The following is a 14,097-nucleotide window of genomic DNA, read 5'->3' as shown; positions in this document are numbered from 1 at the left end:
GAGGAGGTGTAGTAGCAGAGTGGAAGGAATTTAAAAACTCAGATGCCATAGAAGTATTAAAAAAATGGAGAGAACAAAAGATTTTTGTTAATCATCGTTGCACAGATAGATGTAACACATAAGTCTTTTACAATGTATCTTTCCATTCTAATGACTGGAAATTCCAGTGAATCTGACTTTCGTATATACCTTAGCAAATGGTGTTTGCCATACTCTTCTAGTTCCTCTGGGTTCTCTATGCCTAGAGACAATGCTACTACAGCATATGTATGAAAGTAACCCCTTTTGGTTGCTGGCATAACTAGGGTAGCATCCAAAAATTTCTAAGGCAGTAGACTTCTCTATCAAAATAATCTTCTCATAACTTTTAGGAATAATCATTGCACCTAGGAACAGGGACAATGTCTTGAATACAAAATTTGCAACTCCCCCTTCTTGGCTCATGGCATTGTGGTAGATTATAATCTTTACCTTAGACAATCTACTGAGGTATTGAGAGAGAGCTGCGTCTCTCGGCCACAATACTCCCTTTTATGCCGCTACAAGAATTCGCTTTTGACTTCAAATGTACTCTGCAAAATAAAATAATTAAGGAAACATAAGTCTCATTCACACACATACACAAAGAGAGAGAGAGAGAGAGAGAGAGAGAGAACCTGAGTTTCATCTATCATGAGTGAATAGTTGGTCTTACCAAAGGTTAATAGAACTTTTAGTATCTTCTCCTACCCTGTTCATCCACTCCTTTGTGGAATCATGCAACTTATCAAAGCCATATTTGGCCTGCAACTCCATGAAGGTTTTATCGTCTGGCACAAATCCATCATCTTTGAACTTCTGTGCTTTGCCCAAACATATCCTAAGACACTCTTTACTATTGTAATTTTCCTCCGATGCTAAGTCATCACTATCATCTTCCGAGACAAAACCACTACCCTCTTCCTGAAAATTGGCGATAGCACATAAAGCAAAATCTTCCCTAAGACTAAAAAAATTCTGAATGTCAGACAACAGTACATAACATTTGTTATTGACAATGAATTTTGGTAGCACTGGCAATACTAGACCACACTGGTCCACTTTGAAGAGATCTACATCCATAGGTCTTTGTATTGTTGACATCTTAAGAGAAACAATATCAGTAGACTTCGCCTCCTCTTCCTCCTGTACTAACTCAATCTCTTCCTCAAGTTCTGCCTCCTCAGAAGGTAACTTATCTTCTTGGGGAATTTCATCTTGAATAGTACCTTCATTATACAGTAGGTCTTCACCACTTTCAGGAAGCTCTTTATAGAGACACTACAAGTAGCACAGAGGAATCCAAATGGCTCATACAACAGCCTGCAGCAACGTAAGTGCAAGGTACACCAAGAAGGCTTGTAGGAAGATGGGAGTTCCTAGTACTTCTTATACAGAAAACTATTTGCCTTCTTGCTTAGTGCACAATCCAACAAGTGCACATAAGCCTGATTGTTTAGAAGTAACCTTCCTTTGGATATTAATTTTTCGAAACGTTTTGACAGGTACTCTGCATGCTGGTCCAAAATTGAATCTACTTGCAAAGGCTTATTAAACATCTTAGTGCAATAATGTGAAAGTCGTCAGCAGCTCTTGCGTTACAGACAAAATCGAAAAGTTTCTCATCAATTAGAGCAAGATCATTGCTCTCAAAAAATTTCTCCTTCTTTTCCTTCATGTTAGTGCTAAGACGTTGCTCCTTCTTCTGCTTCTTCCTCTTTGGCATCTCTTCCTTAGCCTCCGTTGAGAAATCGCAATCCCTCTTAACAGAGAGACTCCAGCGAGCAAGTTGCTTAGAAAGAGACACCAGACTAAGAACACCTGCTTTCTCCTGTTCATCTGCCTCCATATCCTCATCTTCTCATCTATCCTTGCCATAACCTCTGTAGGGTCGTTAGTATTGAAGTCAATAGATCTTTTCTTTGTGCTCATCTAATAGCTTTACAGACTTCATCCGCATGTTGCTTCTACCCGCCGCAGCACTAAACTCAGGATCCAACGCAGTGACTCTCTGCTTAAGTTTTCTCTATTCTGATAAGTAAGACACTAGCATGAATTAGAAAAGGAAAGAAACCCCTTCTTATGTTTGTGCAATTTGGCGTGATAAAGCAACTCCATTACCCTTACAAGAGCCATATCACGCCAAACTATACAAAATTCTCTCTCTCTCTCTCTCTCTCTCTGTCTCTCTCTCTCTCTCTCTCTCTCTCTCTCTTTGTGGGTGTACTGTATGTGTGTCTCTGTGTTATGTATATGTTTCTCTGTGTGTTGGTATGTGTGTGTGTGTATTTGTGGATGTGATATAAGTGTATATGTATGTGTGCAATTTGGCACAATGAAACACCTCCATTACCCTTACAAGAGCCATATCGCACCAAACTGCACCTCTCTCTCTCTCTCTCTCTCTCTCTCTCTCTCTCTCTCTCTCTCTCATTGTGGGTGTACTGTATGTGTGTATATGTTGTATATGGTTCTCTGTGTGTGTGTGTGTGTGTGTGTGTGTGTGTGTGTGTGTGTGTGTGTATTTGTGGATGTGATATGTGTGTATATGTTGTATATGGTTCTGTGTGTGTGTGTGTGTGTGTGTGTGTGTGTGTGTGTGTGGATGTGGTATAAGTATATGTATGTGTATGTATGTGTGTACAATTTGGTGTGATAAAGCACCTCCATTACCCTTACAAGAGCCATATCGTACCAAATTGCACAAACTTCTCTCTCTCTCTCTCTCTCTCTCTCTCTCTCTTTGTGAGTGTATTGTATGTGTGTGTCTGTGTTGTATATGGTTCTCTCTATGTATGTGTGTGTGTGTGTGTGTGTGTGTGTGTGTGTGAGAGAGAGAGAGAGAGAGAGAGAGAGACAGAGACAGAAATAGATTGTATCTATCTGTTCCTGCATGTCTGTGTGTGTGTGTGTGTGAGAGAGAGAGAGAGAGAGAGGGAGAGAGAGAGAGAGAGAGAGAGAGGAGCAAGCAAAATTACCTGTTGCCATTGCTTTCTGGTTACGTGAGCGTGGATGCTAAATTCTCTCTTTGTTTGTCTGCTGGATTCTCTCTCTGTCTGTGGGTTCCTGAAAACACTGGATGCTCTCTCTCTCTCTCTCTCTCTCTCTCTCTCTCTCTCTCTCAAATACGAGAACCGTTAATAGTGGCGTGAGGATTAAATAACTTTATACGAGCCCACGTGTGTAGTAATAACGGACACATGTGGTGTTGACAATTGACACGTGGAGTTTGTGAATATTAAAAACAACTCTCTTTTTATTCTATTTGTGAGTGCGCCTAAGAGGAAGAGAGTCAGAGATAGATCCATTGAGCACGACAGCGATCCATCGAGCCACCGACAGCCCACGTATGTAGTAATAACGGACACATGTGATGTTGACAATTGACACGTGGGGTTTGTGAATATTAAAAACAACTCTCTTTTTGTTCTATTTGTAAGTGCGCCTAGGAGGGAGAGAATCGGAGACAGATCCATCGAGCACGACATCGATCCATCGAGCCAGCTTTGGTATGTGTTTCTCTTGCACACACTCTTGCACGTGCACGCGCACACACACACACACACTCATGCAGGAACACACAGAGACACACACACACACACTCATACACGTACACAATGAGACACACACACACACACACACACATAAGGAGAAACGCATACAACATAGACATACACATCTAGTAATGCTAGAGAGAGAGAGAGAGTGCGTGGTTTTTACGATTTGGCGTGATAAGATGCTTTGAAGCCAAATTGAAAAGTTCTATCGTGCCAAACCACACACATACACACACATATATACGCTTACATGGCATCCATAGATACACACACACACACGCACGCACGCACGCACGCACACACACAGGGAGATAGAGGGAGTGGGAGAGAGAGAGAGAGAGAGAGAGAGAGAGAGAGAGGTATTTTCGCAGTTTGGTGCGATATGGCACTTGCATGTATAACACAAGTTTGATATCGCGCGCCAAACCGCACTAATTATTATAGAGGCATCACTGGTGCGGTCTGACATAGGACATACAGAAACACACACACACACACGGAGATTGTGTTATGTCTCTTTCTACTAGGCTAATTGGTAGCTCATGGCGAGAACAAAGGCCACTGTAAGGAGACAGGGTAAGGGGCCTGGATTGGCTGCAAAGGCTTTGTCTCAGAAGAAGCCAAGGAAAGGAAAACCTATCCATATTCTGAAGCAGGCCAGAACAAGGAGATTTTCACAGAACTTCTACATTTTGAGGGAGATAAAGAAGGCACATAATTGTGTAGAGTTATGTGTTCCCAACCTCCCTTTCCAGAGGGTGTGCAGGTCCTTATGTGAGAACTGGAGCCTATCCGCCCCGTAAGGTGGAAGAGGACAACCTTGCTCTATCTCTACAGGAGGCTGCTGCTGAAAGACTTTCTCATAGAGTACTTCAATGACCTATGTGTTGTGTGTGCCCATGCACATAGGATGACTATAATGCCCAAGGGCAGTGAGACACTAAAAAGGTTTAGGTGGAGCTATGAGAAGCTTCTACACCACCCTATAGAGCTTATAGACCCAAAGATGAAAAACATTCTCATGATTTCACCAACACAGCAAGAGCTCCGCAAGATAAAAAAAAAATAGTAGAGATTACACATGATATTAACACAAGAGGCAAGGCAGAACAGGAGACCAGACAGGAGGAAGAGCAAAAGGCAAGAAGGATCAACAAGTAAAAATGAACCCAAAGAATCTCCAAGAACAGTACATCAAAGAAACAGAAGAGTTGGAGTCAATCAACCTGGAGATACTAAGGAGCTTGCAGAGGGACATTTTTGTCTTCGTGAATATGGTGAGTGACATCTCTCTCTTGACATCGTGGATGTCAGAACTTTGATGAATAGGACATCACAGATCATAGATACTATCCTATACGTCTGTTTAAAAGTAGGTATGCAAATTGCATTTTCTGATGATATAATCCTTCCGTCTTTAGTTCTTCCCTTTTTTCTCAATGAGTTACCCTTATTTTTGTAGTTTAATAAAGTGCCAACTTCCACCCGAGAGCCATTCTGAGGTGTTTATTCTCAACTCTCAGCTGGCACCACTGCTAAGAAGAAGGAGTACTTCCTAACAAGAGACTCAAAAGTGGTTCACCTATTTGAACATGCTGGAGGTTACCGTATTAATTTTTCCATACGAACCAGGGTATGTTACTCCTCTATCTTGTTACTTATGTGCATCTAATAGATAGGGAATACCTTAGTTTTAGATATTTATGCTTTTGCAAGAACCATTGGAGCCTTGCCGTTATAGAATTGGATAAGAGAATCGTGTAGACTCTTAATTCAGTACCAAGATCACATCCTGAGTTAGGCATGTAAGTAAACATTCAAAGCACCTTTCTCTAGTATCTATGGCTCCTTGAAGCTGGCAATGTATCTTATTGTGAAAGCTTATTTATTATGCAGGTGTATAAAAAGGCTTCTTCATGTTCTTGCTTCCCTATATGGAGACCATGAACTGTACAAATCAAAGGTCAAGCCTGTTCAAGTGTCCCTATATGGAGACTCACATTCCTGTGGATAGAGATCGATGATACATGCAAAATATATTCTCTAAAGTCTCTTCTCCATGAATCCCTTCATGTCCAAGATAAGTGGAAGAATCATTGGGTGGACATTGATTTAGCTAGATTTGCACTTTGACATTATGAATTTTCTTTTTTCAGACCGCATTACAGAATTATGATAAGAACTAGGTGGAGCGGTACAGAGTGACCATGATATGATTAATACTAAATAATAGCACAGAGATGTCTGAGGAGAACCAGTCGAAATTCCTCGATCCTACAGACGTCGAGGTGCTGTAGGGGGTGAGCCAAGCCCTCTGACCACATAAAGGCAGAGCCAAGGTCCAATGTGGAGATTAACATTAAACATCCCAAGGTTGATGAGGTAGAGCAAGCTGAAGAGGCAAAGTCGAAGCCTGAAGAGAAGATAGACGCGTAGCAGACTGCAGAGGCCGAGCCGGGACCTAGTAGGGAGGCAAACAATGAAAAACCTAAGTCTGATGAGGATGCCAAGGCTAGTGAGGATCCCAAGCTTGATGAAGATCCCAAGCCTAATTTACCTGATGTAATATAACCAACTCAATTTTAAGAATTGTTTCTATTAGCTGTTTTTGTTCCTTAACAATGATTATAAGTTTCAATCATATTCAGACTGATTACAATCATGTCAATAATGGTTCCAGATGCTGAGGAGACTTATCATCTTGGATGTTAATGGATTGCTGCTCAAAGACAGCCCAAGAGCTTTGGACCAAGTGCTACATGGAATTACAAAGTCGGGGAAGTGCAAGTCATCTAAGACCCAAACTGTATCAATTTATCAACTTTGTAACTAAGCACTTTAGATTGGCCATTTGGTCCTCAATGATGACACACTAATTGGTAGGTAAACAATAATTTTTACTACACGAGTTGGAATGCTCCCTCATAGAGAGCGTTGCACATCCTTGAAAAGCTTGTTCTTTGCTGACTCCATTACTGGGGATAGGCCAAACCATGTAGTTCCACTCAGCTTGCAAAGGTAGCTCATCCTCCAAGCGGCCACGATTGTGTTTCTTGTTTAGCAGACAGTAGAAATGATCATAGAAAAATATTCCTGCATCTACAAGGCTTTTGTTGCTCCTTCCCTCATACTATAGCCGACCAATGTGTGCGTGAAGCACATTCATAATTCCAATGATGCACTAAACTGGCTCCCAGTCCTCATATGATGAGGAGCACACATCTGCAACCATAGACGTGGACAATTTACACAATTCATTAGACCATTATGAGAAAATGAAAGATTGACAAGCGATAGATTAACTTACAGTTTGGTCTATGCGAGGAAAATTTTATGTGATCTGGATTATCAAGCGGCACAAGCTTATTATGCATATATAAATACTACACTAGGACTTCCGTGATGGTTGTCCTTCCAACCTCTATCTTGAAATCTTTCACTCTTCCATTCCATGACGCCCTAAATGTATTCTTGTTGCTTGTCTTTCTTCTCTTCATAAGGATCCATGTATCCTTGGTGATTAGCACTTCAGTCCACTAATTTTGCCTATTAAGAGAGTTGGATACAAGAATAGCAAACACTGATGATCTTGGTCTCCTTGCCCTAGGAATTGAATCATCTATGATGGTATTAGTGGGGCAAAATCGGGATGATATAAAATGAGATTTTCTACCCATCTTTTCAAGAAGAAATGGAGTACAAAAAGTTGAAGCTTCAAAAAATGGAGCGCAACAGAAGGTAGAAGAAATGAAAAGAACGTGAGATATTGTTTAAGCCCAAGAGGAAGTTTGAGAGGGTGGAAATTTTTCCTCCTTTACAAAGACGTGTATTTAATACATGGATTCAAATAGAAGTTTCCCTCCCTACAAAAGTGTAGGTGTGTTTAATGCATTCGGGTGTGAAAATTGACTATCAAGTGTAAGTAGAGCACATTTTGAGATGAAAAAGAAGAGTTTTTGGATTTAGAAAAAAGAAATAACATATTTTTCAACGTAACGTTGCCTTCTTCCTGATTGGATGTGCTCCTTTTTCTCTCTCTACTAAAAGACCCTACTAATGACCTCCAAAATGTCCTAATGCTCTTCAAAATGGTTGAGGTGAAGAACTACACGAAGAAATGGGAAGGATATTGGATTGCTAAAAAATGGGTGAAATTTTTGGGCTCCACTCTAAGTCTGAAAGAAGACTGTTTAGGCAAAAGGTTCCAAGCGCTGAGAGTAAACTATGAGGAGGACTAGTCAACAATAGAGTGGATCCTGACAAGGCCAAGTGGCTTGAGAGAGACATCGAAGTTGAAGAATGTTGGAATGCCCTTCAAAAGCTGGGGAGAGAGAAATCACCTAGTTGGGATGGATTGTCAGTAGAATTCTTCATTACCCTTGGCCATCATTAAAGGATTAAATGTGGAAAATTTGCACAGCAGAGAGGCTTGCATTTCATGTAATCTGGATAAGGATTTGGAGGAGGGGTTGGTAAAACTCATTGCTAAACAAGAGGCCTATGAGACAGGTTCAACCAGTGGAGACCCATTACCTTATTGATTACTATATACAAAATCCTTGCCAAAATTATTGCTATAAGGATTACCCTTGTTCTCCAAGAAGTCATCTCCAAGAGGCAATATGGCTTCGTAAAAGTAGGTCAATCTATGATAACATTTATGCTGCTATGCTGGGGAGAGATCTAGCCTTGAGAACACATTAGAAGTGCATATTATTACAACTTGACCTTGATAAGGCTTATGACAAGATGCATTGATCATTTGTGGCTAGGGTGATGGAAAATTTGGGATTTGAAGTTAGGATGGCTACATGCATATATACTCACATTGGGAGGACACTCCAAGCTGATGTTCAATGGGAGGGTGGTGGGGGGTTTGAGATGAACAGGTCAGTAAGACAGGGTTGTCCCCTTTCTCCCTTATTATTTGCTATTGCTTCTCATCCTTTGATAGTGGCATCAGAACATGCTTATGCTAAAGGGAGAGTAATTGGATTGAAGCTAAGCAATGGAGAGCAGCTGATTATTACAATGCTTTGCAAATAACTCTTTACTCTTTTAAAAGCTGATAATGACAATGTGAGACGGCAAGCTTTATGCATTATTCATGATTTTGCAGATACCTCAGGGTCCAAATGCAATATACATAAGTCCAAAATAATAAGTATGTCTGAGGAGAATGACTTTAATCTAGAAAGATGCAAATGTGAGGTTATTAAGAGGGGACAAATTGTCAGACATCTAGGAGTTCCTTTTGGGGTAGCAGTAACTAACAAACAGTTGACTGACTAGTAGGCCCTGGACAGATTTTACTTGAAGCTTAAAAAATGGGAAGACATCAGAATTCCATTTCATGATAAGGTGGCCATATGTAGTACTAAGCTGAATGCTTACATTATGTTTTTATGTCCTATGTTGGAATTTGGGAAGTGCCACTGACAGAAGATTGTGAGGCTCATAAGGGATTTTCTATGGAGAAATGGAAGCTCTAGTAAAAAGGTCTCAACCTGGCTTGCATGGGATAGACTAAGCTTACCTAAGGCTAAAGGAGGCATTGCTATTTTGCATCTTCCTTCTCCAACTGTAGCAAGGATGGCTTTACTTCTCCCTAATTGTCTTCACCACCAAAAGGAGGTATGGACTAAGATGTTGAAAGAGCTTGTGGATGACTTCTATATTTTCTTTAAGGGTAGATGGCAAGTACTAGGATGGATGGATAATCTCTTTTCTTATGTCCCTCTTAAAATCACACGTTCTCTCCTTTGTGGAATGCTTTGCAACAAATGGAAAGAGACATTGGGGCTGATGGGTTGGGAAGGATGTTATAGAGCTTCAAGAAACTCTCTTAAGCCTAGGGATTTGGTGGACCCACAAATTCAACCCTCCTTTAGCTCTTAAGGATCCCAAAATAGCTAAGAACTCGAATAACAAAGAGGGTTAAGGAGGCTTTCTAATTGCCGAGATGTGACCTCAGTGGGGTGGAAGGAACTCGAACAGCTAGAAGAGGAATTTGGAGTGTCTTCCAAGGAAGGGCAGTTAGACAAGTAATGGACGAGGTACAAAAGGGTTGGACATCTACAGCCTTTGATGAATCTTGTTGGTGGATCAAGGATTAGGTCTCGTACAATGGTGTAAAACTGGACAACGGGACAACAAAGGACCTGTATAATGAATTAAGAAAGAGTGAGAAAAATGTAAATTATTGCAATAGAATCTGGAGGGTCAGTTGGAGTTCTAAAAGTTGGAGAAAGAGATGGAAAGCACTATGGGAGATTGATATTCCCACAAAATCCCAAATATTTCTTTGGAGAGTATGCATGGGGGATTTACCCATTAGCATTAAGCTGCTTCAGAGAAACTTTACCAGTGGGGTTGCTTTCCTAGGTGCAAGACTGCCCTTGAGGATAAGAAACGTGCCTTTTTGGACTGCCCTACTATCAGAGGTACTTAGACCAAAATTGGGAAATGGGTCTACTGTAATACAGGGATACAAGGCCAATGGGGAGACTGGATTTTAGGGAGATGGTCTACTAATGATGGACATGCTAATTTAATATACAATATAATCAGGTTCTATTGTCTTTGGGAGATGGAATACCAAGAACTGTATAGTCTTTCAAAAAGTAATAGATACAGGGATATATGTGACAAAGTTAATGCATAAATATATATACATGTGTTGGTTTATTTACTATGTGAATAAGCTGAATAAGGAAGAGATGATGCAGATGAATCAAGCTCTACAAACAACCATCATTTGACTCCTATTCTTGCCAGGGAGACTTTCTTTCATACCGGGCTGAGCCTAACAGGTTGTTCTCTATGTTTTCAAGAAATTACAGGACTAAACTTGAAGTCAAAGCTAATGAATTTGGACCGAAGACGAGAAGATGGTACCGTAAAGTGAAACAAATTGATTACACTTATGTGGCCTTTATAGAGAACCCGGTTGGAACAAGACCAAAAATTAAAATCTAGACTAAAAAGGATGAAGTTCTGCAGGTATATACTCCTAAAGGCTGTACCACATGGGAGGCTAGCTAGGGCCAAGGTGGCATGGAGAGTGATCATTCAGTCACATCACAGGGGGGGAGGGGGAGGGGGAGAGGGAGGGCTAGGCCTCATCGACCCTACTATCCAAACCTGCCCCTTGCTGGGCAAGCTAATTGTTAGAGGCCTCCTTCCTAGTGGTGAGCCCTGAAAAGGATTTCCTATTGGCCCGGATTTCACCCCCGCACTTGGAGTCCTACGAGCCCTTGGCCACAAAGTACCAAATGGATCTTCACAAAGATGCGAGCCCGTGGTTTTAGGCTGGCTTTTCAAGATATAGATTTGCAAAACTAGTTTTCTTCGTGCTTGGGATCATCTTAGGCCAGCCCTTAGACAGATAGCTCCAATTGCCTCAGAGGAGCGGCTTGCAGCCTTTGGTGTTAAAACCCTAAGATCTCTCTAGATAATTATTATGCATAAACATGCATAAATCAGGCATAAACTCATCCACCCGCGAGCTCAAGGGATGCACACATGAATTATAATAAAGTACATCATATCTTTACCTTGATGTCCCATACCATCAAGAGGTATAACTCCAATCCAACAGCATGTAGCTATAGAGTGAAATGGTAGATGAGTAGATATAATCCTCTATACAAGAGAACATCATATCATAACCTAGCCCAGCCTCCCTTGAGTGTGCCCTCATGCCCCTATTATATAGGAGGGCCCTCAAGTGACTCTTGACTCTCCATTTCCCATGTGTGACCCTTGGATGCCCGACCCTAACCTCAACCCTTAAGGTTAGTCCTAACCCATGCTCCCATGCTCACCAGCCTAATGTGGGTTAATCTCGTAGTATGTGCACACATAATGTGCTTATAACATACTTTTTCTCTCTCAAAACATTGCACTCTTGCAATGAAAAGAAAGAAATCTGCACTGAACACTCTCAACCGACTTCCAAGTCGAATCCTCTATCTCCCTATCTTTCTACCTAATTTTAACCTCAGGGATTAGTCAACTACAAAGTTTCCTTTCCTTGAATTCAAGTACCTTTTCAAGTTCATGTGGAACATAAGATAAATCCTCGACTTTAACGAGTTCTTGAGGAGTAACTATGTTATCCTCACCTCCCAGTTTCCCTTTCATTCTACTAACATAAAAGACTAGATGAACTCTAACATGTGGAACATAAGATAAATCCTCGACTTTAACGAGTTCTTGAGGAGTAACTATGTTATCCTCACCTCCCAGTTTCCCTTTCATTCTACTGACATGAAAGACTAGATGAACTCTAACATATGGAGGCAGTTTTAGTTCATACGCAACCGTGCCAATCCAATGTATAACTTGAAATGGACCACAATATCTAGAAGATAAATTCGAGCATTTTCCTATTGACAAAGTCTCAGAATCTTTAAGAACTTTTAAATAAACCAACGCTCCTGGTTCAAAAGACCGAGATGAGCGTTCTCTATCAGCATAAAATCGTGCTCTATCTTGAGCACTCCTGATAGAATCCTGAGCTTCAGTCAGCATTTCCTACATATCACGCAAGAAATCCCTCGATGCATCAAGCTCAATGTCCTTAAGACCGATATCAATAGGTACCCTGGGTTGATACCCATACATAAGCATGAACAGACTAAAACCAATAGCCGTATATGTTTAAAATTGTTATAGGCAAATTCCATCATCGAAATATATTTTTTTCAATATGATGATTTTTCAGAGACATATGCACGAAGCATATCCTCTACAATCTGATTCACACGCTCTGTTCGTCCCATCAGACTACCGATGATCAGAGGAATTAATACTCAAAGTAGTTTCCTTGTTGTAAACCATTCGAAATAAAGTAAGAAAACATGACATTATAACAGCAAGAACCAGGTATCCATCGATGACCTGACGTACCCACATCTGCACATGGTATTATCGACGTCCCGAGTTATCTCTATCGATATAGAGAGTCATGAACGTCTCGATAAGTCACATATATACATCCGTACACCATCAGGTGGACTGTATAAATCACCTAAAGGACGGAACTAATGCCATAAAAGGAAGAATCTAAATTTCTTTAGTCCGAACACAACAAGATAAACTCGTTGAACTCTAAAGAAAAAAATTTCAAGTGAATATGTCGACGAGATTACACTCACCAAAATATATAGACTATAGATAAAAGAAGTTTATCTAAAGAATGCCTACACTACAACTTTAAGTGAAGTCAAAAAATGAGATTGTCTTTGAATGTTGAGGTCAACATGCCAAGTGATGTTAGCAAAGTGACAATCTTGAGTCCAAATTATCCCATAAGATAATATATGTGAGGGATCGCTAACTTCCCAGACCACCATAATACCACCCATACATACCTTACCAATTTGAAACTCCCTAGTATGTCGTTTAAGAAATATGAATAAAATCATGTATAAAAAGAATAAGATGGTCTTATCCTAGACTTTCACATACTAAATCATGTCTCTATATACCTGAGACCACATCAAGAAATAACTCTTTCTGAGTACATCATTAGAAAAGAATTTAAAGTATTGACGCCTTTCTAATGATAACTACCCAATAAACACAATAAAGCTACGGTAGACAAATAACTCACCTAGATACATAAGCAACTAGGTATCCATATTGGAATATGTACAAGAGTACAAGGAATATACTCCAAAATTACGTGCAAAATACGAAGACAAATAACTCACCTAGATACATAAGCAACTAGGTATCCATATTGGAATATGTACAAGAGTACAAGGAATATACTCCAAAATTACGTGCAAAATACGAAGAAATATGAATAAAATCATGTATAAAAAGAATAAGATGGTCTTATCCTAGACTTTCACATACTAAATCATGTCTCTATATACCTGAGACCACATCAAGAAATAACTCTTTCTGAGTACATCATTAGAAAAGAATTTAAAGTATTGACGCCTTTCTAATTATAACTACCCAATAAACACAATAAAGCTACGGTAGACAAATAACTCACCTAGATACATAAGCAACTAGGTATCCATATTGGAATATGTACAAGAGTACAAGGAATATACTCCAAAATTACGTGCAAAATACGAAGACAAATGCTATCTTCAAAGCACATGATATTATCCAAAAGATCCTTATAAAACCATGGATAAAAGCATAGAAGCTCCTTGAATCCATGAAAACCATAGTTGATCATAAAAATCAATGCATGCCATCTAATGACATTAATCATGTCAAAAAAAGCATTAACATTAGTAGGCCAACTCATCAATCCAGAGTATATGAACGTGGTGTTGGTCAAAAAAAAACTCTAAAGTAAGAAAATAAAACACATGTGTATAGCACTCATTAAAAAACCCCTAGACACAAGTGATCTAAACAAAACTTGATGAGTCCAAATAAAACTTAAAAAACATCCAATAAAATCCACCAAAACAAATAGATCAACTAACCCATGATAGAATTTATCTTAAGCTTAAGAAATTAAGCATAGACCATACTTAAATAAGTACAA

Source organism: Cibotium barometz, chromosome 56, assembly GCF_041138505.1.
Source record: "Cibotium barometz isolate CiBa-2024 chromosome 56, ASM4113850v1, whole genome shotgun sequence".
NCBI classification, from domain to species: domain Eukaryota; kingdom Viridiplantae; phylum Streptophyta; class Polypodiopsida; order Cyatheales; family Cibotiaceae; genus Cibotium; species Cibotium barometz.
The sequence above is the reverse complement of the archived record's forward strand: the minus strand, read 5'-3'. Positions refer to the sequence as shown.